General features: G+C 37.0%; 1 long non-coding RNA gene across 1 annotated transcript in view; it reads left to right on the forward strand.

The window, feature by feature from the left end:
• The first annotated feature begins 5,910 nt into the window (after positions 1-5,910).
• Positions 5,911-13,852, forward strand: part of LOC149255454 (uncharacterized) — a 43,234-nt gene continuing 35,292 nt past the window's right edge. The window contains exons 1-11 of the long non-coding RNA XR_016266373.1: positions 5,911-6,189; positions 6,328-6,409; positions 6,746-6,825; positions 7,544-7,619; positions 7,720-7,990; positions 8,125-8,195; positions 8,631-8,702; positions 8,923-8,951; positions 9,074-9,148; positions 9,249-9,575; positions 9,716-9,797. This is a non-coding gene — a long non-coding RNA (uncharacterized LOC149255454). The remainder of the gene's footprint in view (positions 6,190-6,327; positions 6,410-6,745; positions 6,826-7,543; positions 7,620-7,719; positions 7,991-8,124; positions 8,196-8,630; positions 8,703-8,922; positions 8,952-9,073; positions 9,149-9,248; positions 9,576-9,715; positions 9,798-13,852) is intronic.

A 13,852-nucleotide genomic window follows, 5' to 3' on the forward strand; every position in this document is an offset into this window, starting at 1 on the left:
GATCAACGGTGGAGATCGGCCAAGCTAGTTGGCAATCGGGTGAAGCGACAGCCGTCGGATCAGGCAAGGCAGATCGACGGTGGGGACTTAAAGTGCATAAAGTGATCGGGTGACGCGATAGCTGTCAAATCAAGGGACAGATTAACGGTGGAGATTAAAGCTCATAAAGTGAGTGGAAGACTCCACGCGAGGCAGCAGTTGGAGAAAATAGTGAATCAGATGGTGATTGTGAAGGTTTTTTGGTGATCGGACGGCGAGGAAGCGATGCATGAGGAAAGTGCTGGAGGCTTTTCAAATGAAAATGACAGAGAAAACCATTGCAGATGAACAAATAACTGCATTAAACAACGAACTCCATAGCCCATGCGAGAACCAGAGGCCTGTGTTTTTGGGGCTGCTGAAGGGTCCCTTCCTCAAGTCATGGTCCCAGAGGGAGGAGATGAGGCCGAGACACCTGCGCACAACCTGATAGTGATCTTTTTCCTCTAACTAACTTGTGAACTGAAAGAAGGCATAAATGAAAGTAAACTACAACAAATGCAGCTACTGAAGCAGATGAACAGGAAAACCATGCATGATCTACGCTATATTGCTGTAATGAAAGTGCAACTACTTAAGCAAATAAACAGTGAAAACCATAAGGCTACTTAAGCAAATGAACAGAAAACCATGAAACTACTTAAGCAAATAAACAGAACAGAACTCTATGCTAGCATACATGTACAGTAAAGAGGAGCTGTGGCTGCTTGGGTTGGGCCCTAACCCAAGAGCTTTAGCCCTCGGAGTTAACTCAGAGCTGGCTTAAACATAACTCATTCTTATTATAAAAACCATGGATTACAGAGCAAACTGTCACAAGTCTTTGAAGCTCAGAAATAAAATAGAGTTTTACAAATGAAGTTCGAATCCTACTGAGGTCCTAAGCCTCTCTATTTATACATCTGAAGTCTCTAACGACTTCCTTCCCACTAAGGAGGCTTGGCCTCCAACTCAAGAAAAACTGGTTTTCTGTCCTTTTCCTTTGCTTGGTTGTCTTCTAGTCCTCAAAGTGATGGCTGTTTGCACTTCGAGCTGATGGAGGAATATTCGAATGGAGGGGTAGTAAATGAGAAGGATTGACCTCCTATAATTACTCTCCCTCTTCCCATTCGAATTTTTTACCAAGGTCTTTGCCATATTTCTTTGCTTTTATCCTTTATACCTGCATTTTTCCTTGCTTTTATCCTTTATTCCTGTATTACATGCACATTAGACCACAAAGCCAAATATCCAACTCTAATTCATTTCATAAACAAAATATAATCAAAAGTATGCAATAAGTTGTGAGAGTAGTTGGTTTGACTAAGCTAGGAGGTGAATTAAGGCCAATTAAGACCCATATAATTACTTAATGATGAGGCTCATCACCTTCCAACTGTTAAGTTCTGAAGCAAAGACACTCCAAGATTTTGGTAGTCCTAGAAGAACAGTAATTACAAGCTCCTATTTTGGGACAACTTCATTTATTGCTTGGAGTTCATCTCTGATTTTAGATATGCTTATAAAATAGGATGCCATTATATCATCTTTCGTCATCTTGATAGTTCTTAATTCATTCTTGAGACTTGCTATTTGACCAATATTCTTGATGGTGAATAATTTAGATAGAGCCTCATACATTTCTTGAGCGGAATCTTTGTTGGATTATGTATGGAGTTAGGTTATCCTTAACTCCATCCACTATAAGGTTCATAGCCAAGATTTCAATTTCTCTAAACTTTGCTTTTTCCTCTTCACTTGATTCATCTGTAGGCTTCTTGATTTTTCCTTGAACGAGATCCAAGCTTTGTTCTTTTCGAGAATGACGTCTATCCTCTTTTTCCAGGCCCTGTAGTTGTAGGCTCCTTCTATTTTGTTTTCTCCCTTCATTGAGTTTGACATAGTTTCTATAGATGATAGACTTATCTCCTTGTATGATCCTCTTTAATGACCTTTCCTTGATCCTTTTCTACAATACCTTTTCTTCTTTTTTCACCTTAGCTTTGATACCATGTTAGAAAATTAGTAAGGCAAAAATATTTTTCCTTGTTGATAATTACTTGTGATTTCCTTGAATTATTATTATCTTTCTCATGTTCTTCTTTTATCTTAGTTCATCAAGCAATTACCAAAACCAAAACACGAAGATCACGGACACCAGATATAGGCGCACAACCAGGGGAAAACCCCTATTTAGGGAAAAACCCAGTCAAGATACTGTAACCTTCAATAGTCTCTTCTTGTCCAACAGCTACAACCCAACATCAACCCATAAATTTCGGTCCCAGCTTCACCAGCAGCTTCAGAATTTCGACCTTCCCAGCAACTGCAAAATTTCGGCCCCTCTAGTAGCTTCACAGCGTCACACCTGTGGGAAAAAGAGAGAAAATTTCGACTTCTTATGTTTGTGAGAGACCTCCTTCTCCTTCGCCATCCTTCTTCTTCCTTGAAATTCACACTTTTTCTGGCCCCAGAAGTTGCAGATCGAACTTGTTATGAGTGAGTGACAAATGAGGTCAAGTTGCTGCCTTTATATAGTGATTCTGCTGCCTAGTTTAAGCCGACTTGTCCAGTTTGAGGCCGACTTAGTGTAGGCATAATTGACCTATTTTACAATAAAATAAATTTCTCCTTTAACAAATAAATTCCAAGAAGGGTTCTTTACAATATGACATGGACAAGGACACTTGACATAAACCCTAGAAGCCTTCAATGGAGGCTTTGACCTAAAAGCAATTGACCCAAGCATGAAACCCATGCTTTAATAAGTCAATTTAATTAATAACAATATTTCTTTTTCTTTCCTTTGATAAATACATTTTATTATGACTCAAGTACAATTATGAAGACCGCCAGTAGTTACATTCTTCAACAATATGTATGCTATTTAAGCTCTTGTTGTTTATTTGTGATATCATATATAATATTACTTTGTGTAGTGATTGAATACAATTTTACTGTCTGGGAGGGTTGAGTGGGGAAGATACCTTAGGCGTTGTGGATGCAGCGCAAAGGATGGGTGAGTCATGTTGTTTTCCATCAAAATAATATTATTATTATTCATTTGCTCGATGTTTTCTCCTTCTAGCGTGGTTCTGGGGTAGTAACACCTAATTAGTGGTTTGACATATACAGCAAATGGTATGTTTAAATTTATATGCTTTCTTGCTCCACATCACATATAGAACCCTACACATTGTGGCCTGGAGAGGAGGATGGGAAGGTCGAGCAAGCAAGCATACCGACCTTTCAACCAAGCAACCATTGTGCTAATACACACCACTATTTCCTTTTGGCCCCTATGATTTTGGGTGTTCAATATGTTTAAGTATGTTTAGATCCCTCTCACAAAAGGAATCATCTCTTAGGATAACATTGATTTCCTTATACCTAGTAGAATTACATCTTGTTTAGAAGATTTATATATTTTGAGATATAGCATGGAATATAAATGGATTGGAATTAAGTTGGATGACAAGTTCATCCCTTCAACTGTTGAGTTAACTTTTATTAGAATTCTAATATTTTATTGTGGATCTACTGCAGATGAATGATTTCAGTGGGCACAAATATGTGAAATACAAAATGGATTATCCCTCTTTGTATAACAAAACTCGAAGGCAAGAATGTTTCATGTTATGATTGATTATTGCATTCAATCCTCCAGTTTAACTTGTATAATGATTATGATATCTTTATTATGTATCTATTGTAGATGGCTTGTTTTAGTGAGCACAAGTAAGTGGAATATAAAATGAAGTGTCTATCATTATATAGCAAACTCTAGAGGAGGTATGTTTCTTATTATGAATAACTATTGGTTTTGGAGTTTGCTTACCATTACTATTTGTGTCTATATTTTAACCTTATTCACCCCACTTTTTTGTCCTTTCAGTGGAGGAGAGGACATTGCAGTAGAGATAATGTGCAAAGGGGAAGTTTGTAATTTTTTATTTGTTGTTGCCTACATGTTTTGTTTTTGTTGAGTTTGAACATGGCCATGCTTTGTGTTGTACTCATTTTCCTTTGTTTTGTATTTTTTTCCCATTTCTTGTAGTTTGGTATTTGGTTTTATTTGTTGGGTGTGCGAAAGGAAAGAAATGGAGCAGGGAGAGAAAATGAAAGTGATGAGATGGAGGTTATCATTCATAAATGAAGGTGAATCACCTTAACTATACATAATGCACTTCACTCAGTATTATCTTTCGCTCATTTGTGACACCATTTACTTGTTTTTCAATTTATCATATGTTTTATATGTGGTCTCATACTCAACTATATTGATCTGCTTTGTGTAGCAAGTGACTACAACTGTATAGTCCATGAAGGTCAAGTGGTGAAGATACCCTAGACATTCTACAAAAGCAGCGCGAACAACCGGTGAGCCATAATTTTTTATTTTATGATAATATTGTGCTTTAAGCCACTGAAATATTTGTTGTTTATGCAACAATTTATCCTTTTGTCATGGCTTCAGGGTAGTATGATCTTATTAATGGGTGTGAGGTTTGAGATTTTCCGAGAACTTTGATACGAAATAAAGGGAAAAGTCACATTTTGTTTGACATTTTTAGAGCTTAATGTTCATGCTTGTTGGTGCTATAATGTTAGCCATGGGCAAGTAAGTATGTGTATGGTTAATTCATTGCTCTGTATAATTACTATTTAGTTTCTCTCGTGGTTTATTTATGATCTCATATATAATATTACTTTGTGCTGTGAGTGACTACATATATAGTGCTTAATATTTAATTTCTCTCATGGTTTATTCATGATCTCATATAAGATTGATTTGTGTAGTGAGTGACTATAGTTGTAGTGTTTGGGATGGTTTAGTGGAGAATATACCTTAGGCAATGCACATGCAAAATAGGGGATGAGTGAATCATGTTGTTTTCATTTTCTCAAAAACATTACCTCTTATGAAAACATTGTATTATTCCTAGTAGAAGTACATCTAGTTTAGAAAATCTATATTTTCTTGAGGTATAGCATCGAAGATAACTAGACTCAGACTAAGTTGCATGACAAGTTCATGAATTCAAACTCTCTCTAGTGTAACATATTTTAGAAATCTAATATTTTTTTGTGTATATATTGCAGATGGCTTATTGCAGCGGGCATGAATTCATGCAATACAAAATGGGATCTCCCCTTTTATATAACAATGTCAAAGAAAGGTGTATTTGTTATTATGATTAATTATTGTATTTAACTCTTAAGTTTAACTTATATAATGATTGTAATATCTTATTTTCTATCTGTTTTAGATGGCTTGTGATGAGCACTAGCAAATGGAATACAAAAGAGAGTGTCCATCATTATAAAACAAACTCTAGGGGAGGTGCATTTCCTATTATGTATAATTATTGTTTTTTAAACATGCTTACCATTACTAACTATGTACATTTTAACCTTTTTCAGCCCACTTTTTTTCCTTTCAGCGGAGGAGAGCACATTGTAGGAGAGATGATGTGGAAAGGGGATGTTTGCAATTTTTCTTTTGTTCTTGTTTGGATGTTTTGTTGAGTTTGAGCATGGCCATGCTATATGTTGTACTTGTTTTCCTTTGTTTTGATTTTTTTTCTTGTTTTTTTGTTGGTTGGTTTAGGTTTCGTTTTTTTGGGTGTGTTGTAATTGTTTTCCTTTTTTTTCACATATTTTTGTACTTTGGTCTTGGTTTTGTTAGTTGGGTGTGGAAACAGAAATGAAGCAGACAAGGAAAATCGAGATTATTGTTCATAAATGAAGGTGAGTCAACATACCTATATGCAATGCACTTCAGTTAAAATAATCTTTTGCTAATTTGTGGCTTCATTTGTTTGCTATTCAATTTATTATATGTTTATCTCATAATCAACTATATATATCTTCTTTATAGTCTACAAAAGTGAAGTTGTGAAGATGTAGTGAACATTCTACAAACGTGGCACAAAGGATGGATGAGAGGTACTTTCTCCTACAAAATACTTTTGTCCTTTAATATGCTGAAATATTTTGTTGTTTGCACAATGATTTATCATTTTGTCATGGTTTCGAGGTAATATGATCTTGTTCATGGGTGTGAGATTCAAGAGTTTTTCCAGAACTTTGGTCTTGGTTTTGTTTGTTGGGTGTGGAAACGGAAATGATGCAGAGAAGGAAAATGTAGGTTATTGTTCATAAATTAAGGTGAGTCAACATACGTATATGCAATGCACTTCAGTTAAAAGAATCTTTTGCTAATTTGTGGCTTCATTTGTTTGCTACTAAATTTATTATATGTTTTACCGATGCTCATAATCAACTATATATATCTTCTTTATGTAGTGAAGAACTACAATTGTATAATCTACAAAGGTGACGTGGTGAAGATGCACTAAACATTCTACGAACGTGGCACAAAGGATGGGTGAGACATACCTTTTTACTACAAAATACTTTTGTCCTTTAATAGCTGAAATATTTTGTTATTTGCACAATGATTTATCATTTTGTAATGGTTTCGAGGTAGTATGATCTTGTTCTTGGGTGTGATGTTCAAGACTTTTTCTAGAACTTTGATATGAAACACATGGAAAAGTTGTACTAGGATTTACATGTTCAAGGCTTATTGTTCGTGATTGTCACAACTATAATTTTAGCCAAGGGAGGGCAGGTATGTGTATGGTTAATTCATCGCTTTATATGTATGCTATAAGCTCTTGTGGTTTATTTCTGATATCATATATAATATTACTTTGTGCAGTGTGTGACTACAATTGTACTATTTGGGAGGGTTGAGTGGAGAAGATTCCCTTGGCATTGTAGACGCAATGCAGAGGATGGGTGAGTCATGTTGCTTTCCAACAAAATAGTGTTATTATTATTCATTTGCTCGACATTTTCTCCTTTTAGCGTGGTTCTCTGGTAGTACCACTCAATTAGTGGTTTGACATATACGTCAAATGGTATGTTTAAATTTAGTGGTTTGACATATACATCAAATGGTAATGTTTAAATTTATATGCTTTCTTGCTCCACATCACACTCACAAACCCACACAACATGTCCTAGAGAGGAGGATGGGAAGGTTGAGCAAGCAAGCATACCGACCCTTCAACCAATCAATCATTGTGCTAATAAACAACACTATTGCCTTGTGCCTCCTTGGATTTTGGGTGTTCAATATGTTTAAATATGTTTAGATCCCTCACAAAAAGAGAATCATCTCTTATGATAACATCGATTTCCTTATTCGTAGTAGGATTACATCTTGTTTAGAAGATTTACATATTTTTAGATATAGCATGGAATATAAATGGACTGGATTTAAGTTGGATGACAAGTTCATGCATTCAACTCTCCAGGTTAAATTTTATTGTGTATCTATAGCAGATGGTTGATTCTAGTGGGCACAAATACGTGAAATACATAATGGATTATCCCCCTTTATATAACAGAACTTGAAAACAAGAATGTTTCATATTATAAATGATTATTAAATTCAACCCTCCAGTTTAACATGTATAATGATTCTAATATCTTTATTATGTATATATTGTAGATGGCTTGTTCTGTTGAGTACGAGTAGTGGAATATAGAATGGAGTGTCTATCATTATATAACAAACTATAGAGGAGGTATGTTTCCTATTATGAATAACTAATGGTTTTGAAATTTGTTTACCAATTATTGTGTTCATATTTTAACCTTATTCACCCTACTTTTTTTCTCTTTCAGTTGAGGAGAGGAGGAGGGGAGACTGCAATAGAGATAGTGTGCAAAGGGGAAGTTCGTGATTTTTTATTTGTTGTTTCCTACATGTTTTGTTATTGCTGAGTTTAAACATGACCATGCTTTGTGTTGTACTCATTTTCCTCTGTTTTGTATTTTTTTCTCATTTCTTGTAGTTTGGTATTTGGTTCTGTTTGTTGGATCTTCAAAAGGAAAGGAAGGGAGCAGGGAGAGAAAATGAAAGTGACGAGATGGAGGTTATCATTCATTAATAAAGGTGAATCACCTTAACTATACACCATGCACTTCACTCACAATTATCTTTTGCGCATTTGTGACACCTTTTAGTTGTTTTTCAATTTATTATATGTTTTATATGTGGTCTCATATATATTGATACGGATTGTGTAGCAAGTCATTACGACTGTATAGTCCATGAAGGTCAAGTGGTGAAGATACGCTAGACATTCTACAGAAGCAGGGTGAGCGATAAGTTTTTCCTACATATTAATATTGTGGTTTAAGACACTGAAATATTTGTTGTTTATGAAACAATTTATCCTTTTGTCATGGCTTCAGGGTAGTATGATCTTGTTAATGGGTGTAAGGCTTGAGATTTTCCGAGAACTTTGATATGAAATGAAGGGAAAAGTTATTCTGGGGTTCACATTTTAAGAGCTTATTGTCCATGCTTGTTGCTACTATAACATTAGTCGAGGGTGAGCAAGTATGTGTATGGTTAATTCATTGCTTTGTATAATTGTTATTCAATTTCTCTTATGGTTTATTCATAATCTCATATATAATATTTCTTTGTGCCGTGAGTGACTACATATATAGTGTCTATTATTTAATTTCTCTCATGGTTTATTCGTGATCTCATATATAATATTGATTTGTGTACTGAGTGACTACAGTTGTAGTGTAGTGTCTGGGATGGTCAAGTGGAGAAGATACCTTAGGCAATGCAAATGCAACATAGAGGATGAGTGAGTCATGTTTTCATTTTCTTAAAAAGATTACCTCTTATGAAAACATTCTTTGTATTATTCGTAGTGAAGTACATTTAGTTTAGAAAATCTATATTTTCTTGAGGTATAGCATGTAATATAAGTAGACCTTGACTAAGTTTTGTGACAAGTTCATGAATTTAAACTCTCTAGTTTAATATATTTTAGAAATATAATATTGTTTGTGTATCTATTGCAGATGGATTTTTCCAGGGAGCATGAATACGTGTAATACAAAATGGACTCTCCCCTTTTGTAGAGAAACCTTCTTATTATGATTAATTATTGCATTTAACTATCCAGTGTAACTTCTACAACGATTGTAATATCTTATTTTCTATCTGTTGTAGATGGCTTATTCTGATGAGTGCGAGCAAGTGGAATACAAAAGATTGTCCGTCGTTATAAAACAAACTCTTGGGAAGGTGTGTTTCTTATTATGAATAATTATTGGTTTTGAAATATGCTTACCATTACTAACTGTGTGCATTTTAACCTTTTTTAGCCCATATTTTTTCCTTTCAGCGGAGGAGAGCACACTATAGGAGAGATGATTTGCAGAGGGGATGTTTGCAAATTTTTTTTGTTCTTTTTTGCATGTTTTTTTGAGTTTGAGCATGGCCATGCTTTGTGTTGTACTCGTTTTCCTTTGTTTTCCTTTTATTTTTTTTAAATGGTTTTTTGTAGTTTGGTCTTGATTTCGTTTTTTTGGGTGAGTTGTACTTGTTTTCCTTTGTTTTGCTTTTTTTTGTTCACATTTTTTGTACTTTGGTCTTGGTTTTGTTTGTTGGATGTGGAAACGAAAATGGAGGAAGCAAGCATGGAAATGGAGATTATTGTTCGTAAATGAAGGTGATTCAACGTACCTATATACAATGCACTTCTGTTAAAAGTATCTTTTACTAATTTGTGGCTCTAGTTGTTTGCTATTCAATTTATTATATATTTTATCTCTACTCTCATAATCAACTATATTGATCTTCTTTATCTAGTGAAGAACTACAATTGTACAGTGTACAAAGGCGAAATGGTGAAGATGCCCTAAACATTCTATAAATGTGGCACAAAGGATGGGTGAGGCATACTTTTCTCCTATAATATATTTTTGTCCTTTAATATATTGAAATATTTGTTGTTTGCACAATGATTTATCATTTTGCCATGGTTTCGAGGTAGTATGATTTTGTTCATGGGTGTGAGATTCAAGATTTTTTCTAGAAATTTGATATGAAATAAATGGAAAAGTTATATTGGGGTTTACATGTTCATTGCTTGTTGGTCATGATTGTTGCTGCTATAATATTAGCCAAGGGAGGACATGTATGTGTATGGTTAATTCATCGCTTTGTATGTACGTTATTTAAGCTTTTGTGGTTTATTTGTGATATCATATATAATATTACTTTGTGTAGTGAGTGACTACAATTGTATTGTTTGGGAGGGTTGAGTGGAGAAGGTACCCTAGGATTTGTAGATGAAGCGTAGAGAGGAGGATGGTTACGTTGAGTAAGCACCACCTTTTCCATCCGACCTGACACCCAACTACCAACAATGCCATGCATTAAATGCCAATCCTGCAGGCTCACTCTGCATTTTTAATCGAGTGTCATGTCCTCTTCGTGTTTGAACAAGCACTCTCCTTCCCCTCTCTCCTGCATTGTATGTTCCCTGAGTGCCCATGTTGGTGAGGTAACTGTAGATGGCTTCGAATGAGTCCATCTAGTGTAGTGGGCAATGAAAAAAGCATCGCGTATAAACAATGATGAACTCTAGTTGTGGAGGGAATGGGTATTTGGAATATTCAAAGGACATGGTAGCGCAGAGGAGGTAAGCATTAATATTCTTCATGTATGTTTTTCTCTCATTTTCTATTGTACTTCATATCAACTTGTTGTATTCCTCTGTTTCAGTCTACACCACAACAACTAGTATGCCTCTCTCCTCTAGTCAGTCTACTGAACCTGTTGAGAAATCGGGAGGCTTGCAATTTGGATTAGATCTCTTTCTTTGATAATTGCTTTTTGAAGTTTGGTGGCCTTTTATTAATTTTTATTACGTTCATTCATTAAACAGTTTCCAAAAAAGTAAACATGAAGATCACAAGAAAATAATGAACACAAGATATAGGCTCCAAGTTAGGGAAAAACCCCTCCAAGGGGAAGTCCCAGAATAATTCTTCTTGTACAATTAGATCAAAATGATATATCCAAGACCGATGACCAAGTCAAACCCTCTAGATGCCAAGTCAGACCCTCCTTCTGCACAACAAATCCATGAGCAGCAAGAGACCAACAACAAATCCTCAAAAGGAGTTATGATAAAGGTAGAACATCCACAAACTCTTCTTTAATTTCAGACTTCGACCCTCCTTGTGCTCTGAAATTTTAGAACCAATCAAGCGAATTGTGTGTATCCAAATGATCTCATCTTTCCCTTTATTTATATTGTCTAGAGGAGTTCGAATAGACATGTCCTTTAGGACAGGGCTGACTTGACATCTAGAGGCATTTTTGACCCAAAATTACATCTAGAAAATTATTTTCTCTTTTTCTTTACAAGAAGTCCAAATAGGACTTTGACTCAACAAATCCTAGAAGCATGAAGAACATGCTTAACTAATAAAAATAATAATAAGAAAAATTCTTTTTCTTCTTTTTGCTTTTACATAAAATATATAATGGCATAAGTACAAAGAGCATTATGAAAACCGAACCCAGTTACAATTTCCAACACTCCCCCTTAACGAGGGAGGTATTCATAATTATAGAACCGATACGAGGATCCTCTCAAATTGAATATTCTCATAAAAAGAGTCAGATTGATAAGTCATCTTCAAGTATCAACATCATCACCAACATTGTCAAATAGCTGTGAAAATTCTTGAATCTAACACATCAGAAACCCCTACTACAATTACTGGTTTACAATCTCCTACTTCTTGTTTACATTAACAAGTTATTTAATTACATAAACATTGAAGTAAACGCTATTGCAACGTTCACAAATATACAGATCATGCATTGAAATAAACTGAGACAATAACATAAGGGACATCGTTATGTTTGGACAATTGTCCCCGGAAAAACCCAATTCGGGAAATCGGTGCAGCATATAGAGGGTTTGTATTATTAAATAGATTTCATGAATACAACTAGGGTGCCAGAAATGGCTCACCCAAGAGAGAATATCCTCGGCAGTAGTACCTCTATTCGGAGACAGATATTCCGGCAAATCAACAAACGAATGATCAAATCCCACAACGACTCCAGCTGTTCGCTATGCTGGACAGTAGAAGTTGCTCCAAGCACTGTTCTGGAAGTACGTCACTCCTCTAGGAGCTGCGCCACCCTCTCCCGGCTCAGAATCTGCTGATCTACTCCCAGTCTGCCCCACAGTCACCCAAGCGCTGCTTCTGAGGCCCAACGTCAGCCTTTGCGACTTTTGCGTCTTACTGCGTCAGCCCTCTGCGTCCTCTGCGTCAGCTTTACGGCCTCTGCGTCAGCCCTTCTAGGGCCTGTGCTGTCTCTCCCGGCATTGCGCTGTCTCTCCCGGCATTGGGCTGCGTCTCTGCTATGTATTCTTCAGCCTCGGATGAAAATCCCTTGCTGAACTGCCCATTGCTGCAACTCTGATCACTAACTCGATTTCCTCAGCAAACCTTGCCCTAGAAAATCGAATTTTTTCATCACTTGGTGTGTCTCCAACTGACCCTCAAGCCTCCTCTTATACTTTTCTTGTTGACAAATCAACGACTGAGATTAAGTCCCTAATCAATGGCTAATATTAGAACTAGCTTGATCCTCGTCACTTAGAACTTTCTCACCCATATTTTATTAATACACATTAATATTTTTATTTTCCTAAGTTTAGACTTAGGAACCCATTAAAAATATTAATTATTTTAATAACTCTTCATTTGGGTGGAATTTCTCCAAACGATTTCTGGGTCTTGGAGATCTCATGTGCCTTAGCCTCTCCACCAAATTTCATGGCTAGAGCACATTTGATGCTACCCAAAGTCAACACTCCCTCTTAGCAAGGAATGTTCTCTAGCAATGCTTCACCATAGAAGCATCACACTGATCCTCTGCATCGGTTCTTTGTGCTTATGCTTGGCCTACTGCCCTACATCCACTGCACTACTGCTTCCTGTACTGCTTCCCATGACACTGCCACTGCTACATCTGTACTGCAGCTCCCTGTCAAAATGCTGCCTCATGCTGCCCATAGCACTGCCACTGCTGCATTGCAACTCAGTTACCGAGAAGTAAGTAACTGACTTCACCCAAACACTGACATCCTGGTTAGTCCGGAAGCCTCGCGATGCTGAAGCTACCTCTGTTGTTATCCTGTGCTCCCTCTGCTGCCATTTCGTTGCTGCAACCTCTTATATGCCTCTCGCACTGCTTCAACCTCCACTGCGCTGCTACAGATTTCTGCACTCTAGCACTGCCTTGCCGCTCCATCACACCTTGCTCCACCCGACACCTGCCATCATGCTACTGTCTTTAAGGGCTTCCGTAGCCGGATGTGATCCAAGAGTTTGGGCACCTCAAGGATCCTGGCCCCTCATGTAGTCTTCTCGACTACAACTCCATGTCTCCCCACTTCTTCTCTAGAGGCACATGAGCACTCATGGCACAATTGTCATCAGTTTCGACATCCTTCTCCGCCTTTCCTAGAGCAGCCTTTGAGTCGGAAGCTTCTCCCTTGCCTTTCTTCTTGGGGCACTGAGAGGCATAATGTCCTAGCTCCTCACAGTTGAAGCACTTGACCTTGGAGATGTCTTTCTTCTTCCTCTTTTGTAGCCCCTGTTGTCCCGTTGATGCAAGAGCTGCATCCTCCTCCTCCTCCTTGCTTCGAACTCCCATACGGCTACTCCCCACCTTGGTCAGTCTCCTGAGCTCTTCCTGTCGAAGAGCAACCCACATCTCCTCTCAACTGGGGAGAGTTTCTCTGCCCACAATACTTTGGACAAACGTCTCCCACTCCTTGGATACTACATTCATGGCAGTCCTGACTAAGAACTCTGGCATTGGAGTAGACCCCATGGAAGTACGCTGGTCACGAATCCCATGCAACCTGAGAAGGAAGGGATGTATCTCCTCTCCTTTCTGCATCTGATATGA

Source organism: Pinus tabuliformis, chromosome 7 (genome assembly GCF_031772625.1).
Source record: "Pinus tabuliformis cultivar Carrire ecotype Pingquan chromosome 7, CPIR1, whole genome shotgun sequence".
In the NCBI taxonomy this organism is placed as follows: Eukaryota; Viridiplantae; Streptophyta; class Pinopsida; order Pinales; family Pinaceae; genus Pinus; species Pinus tabuliformis.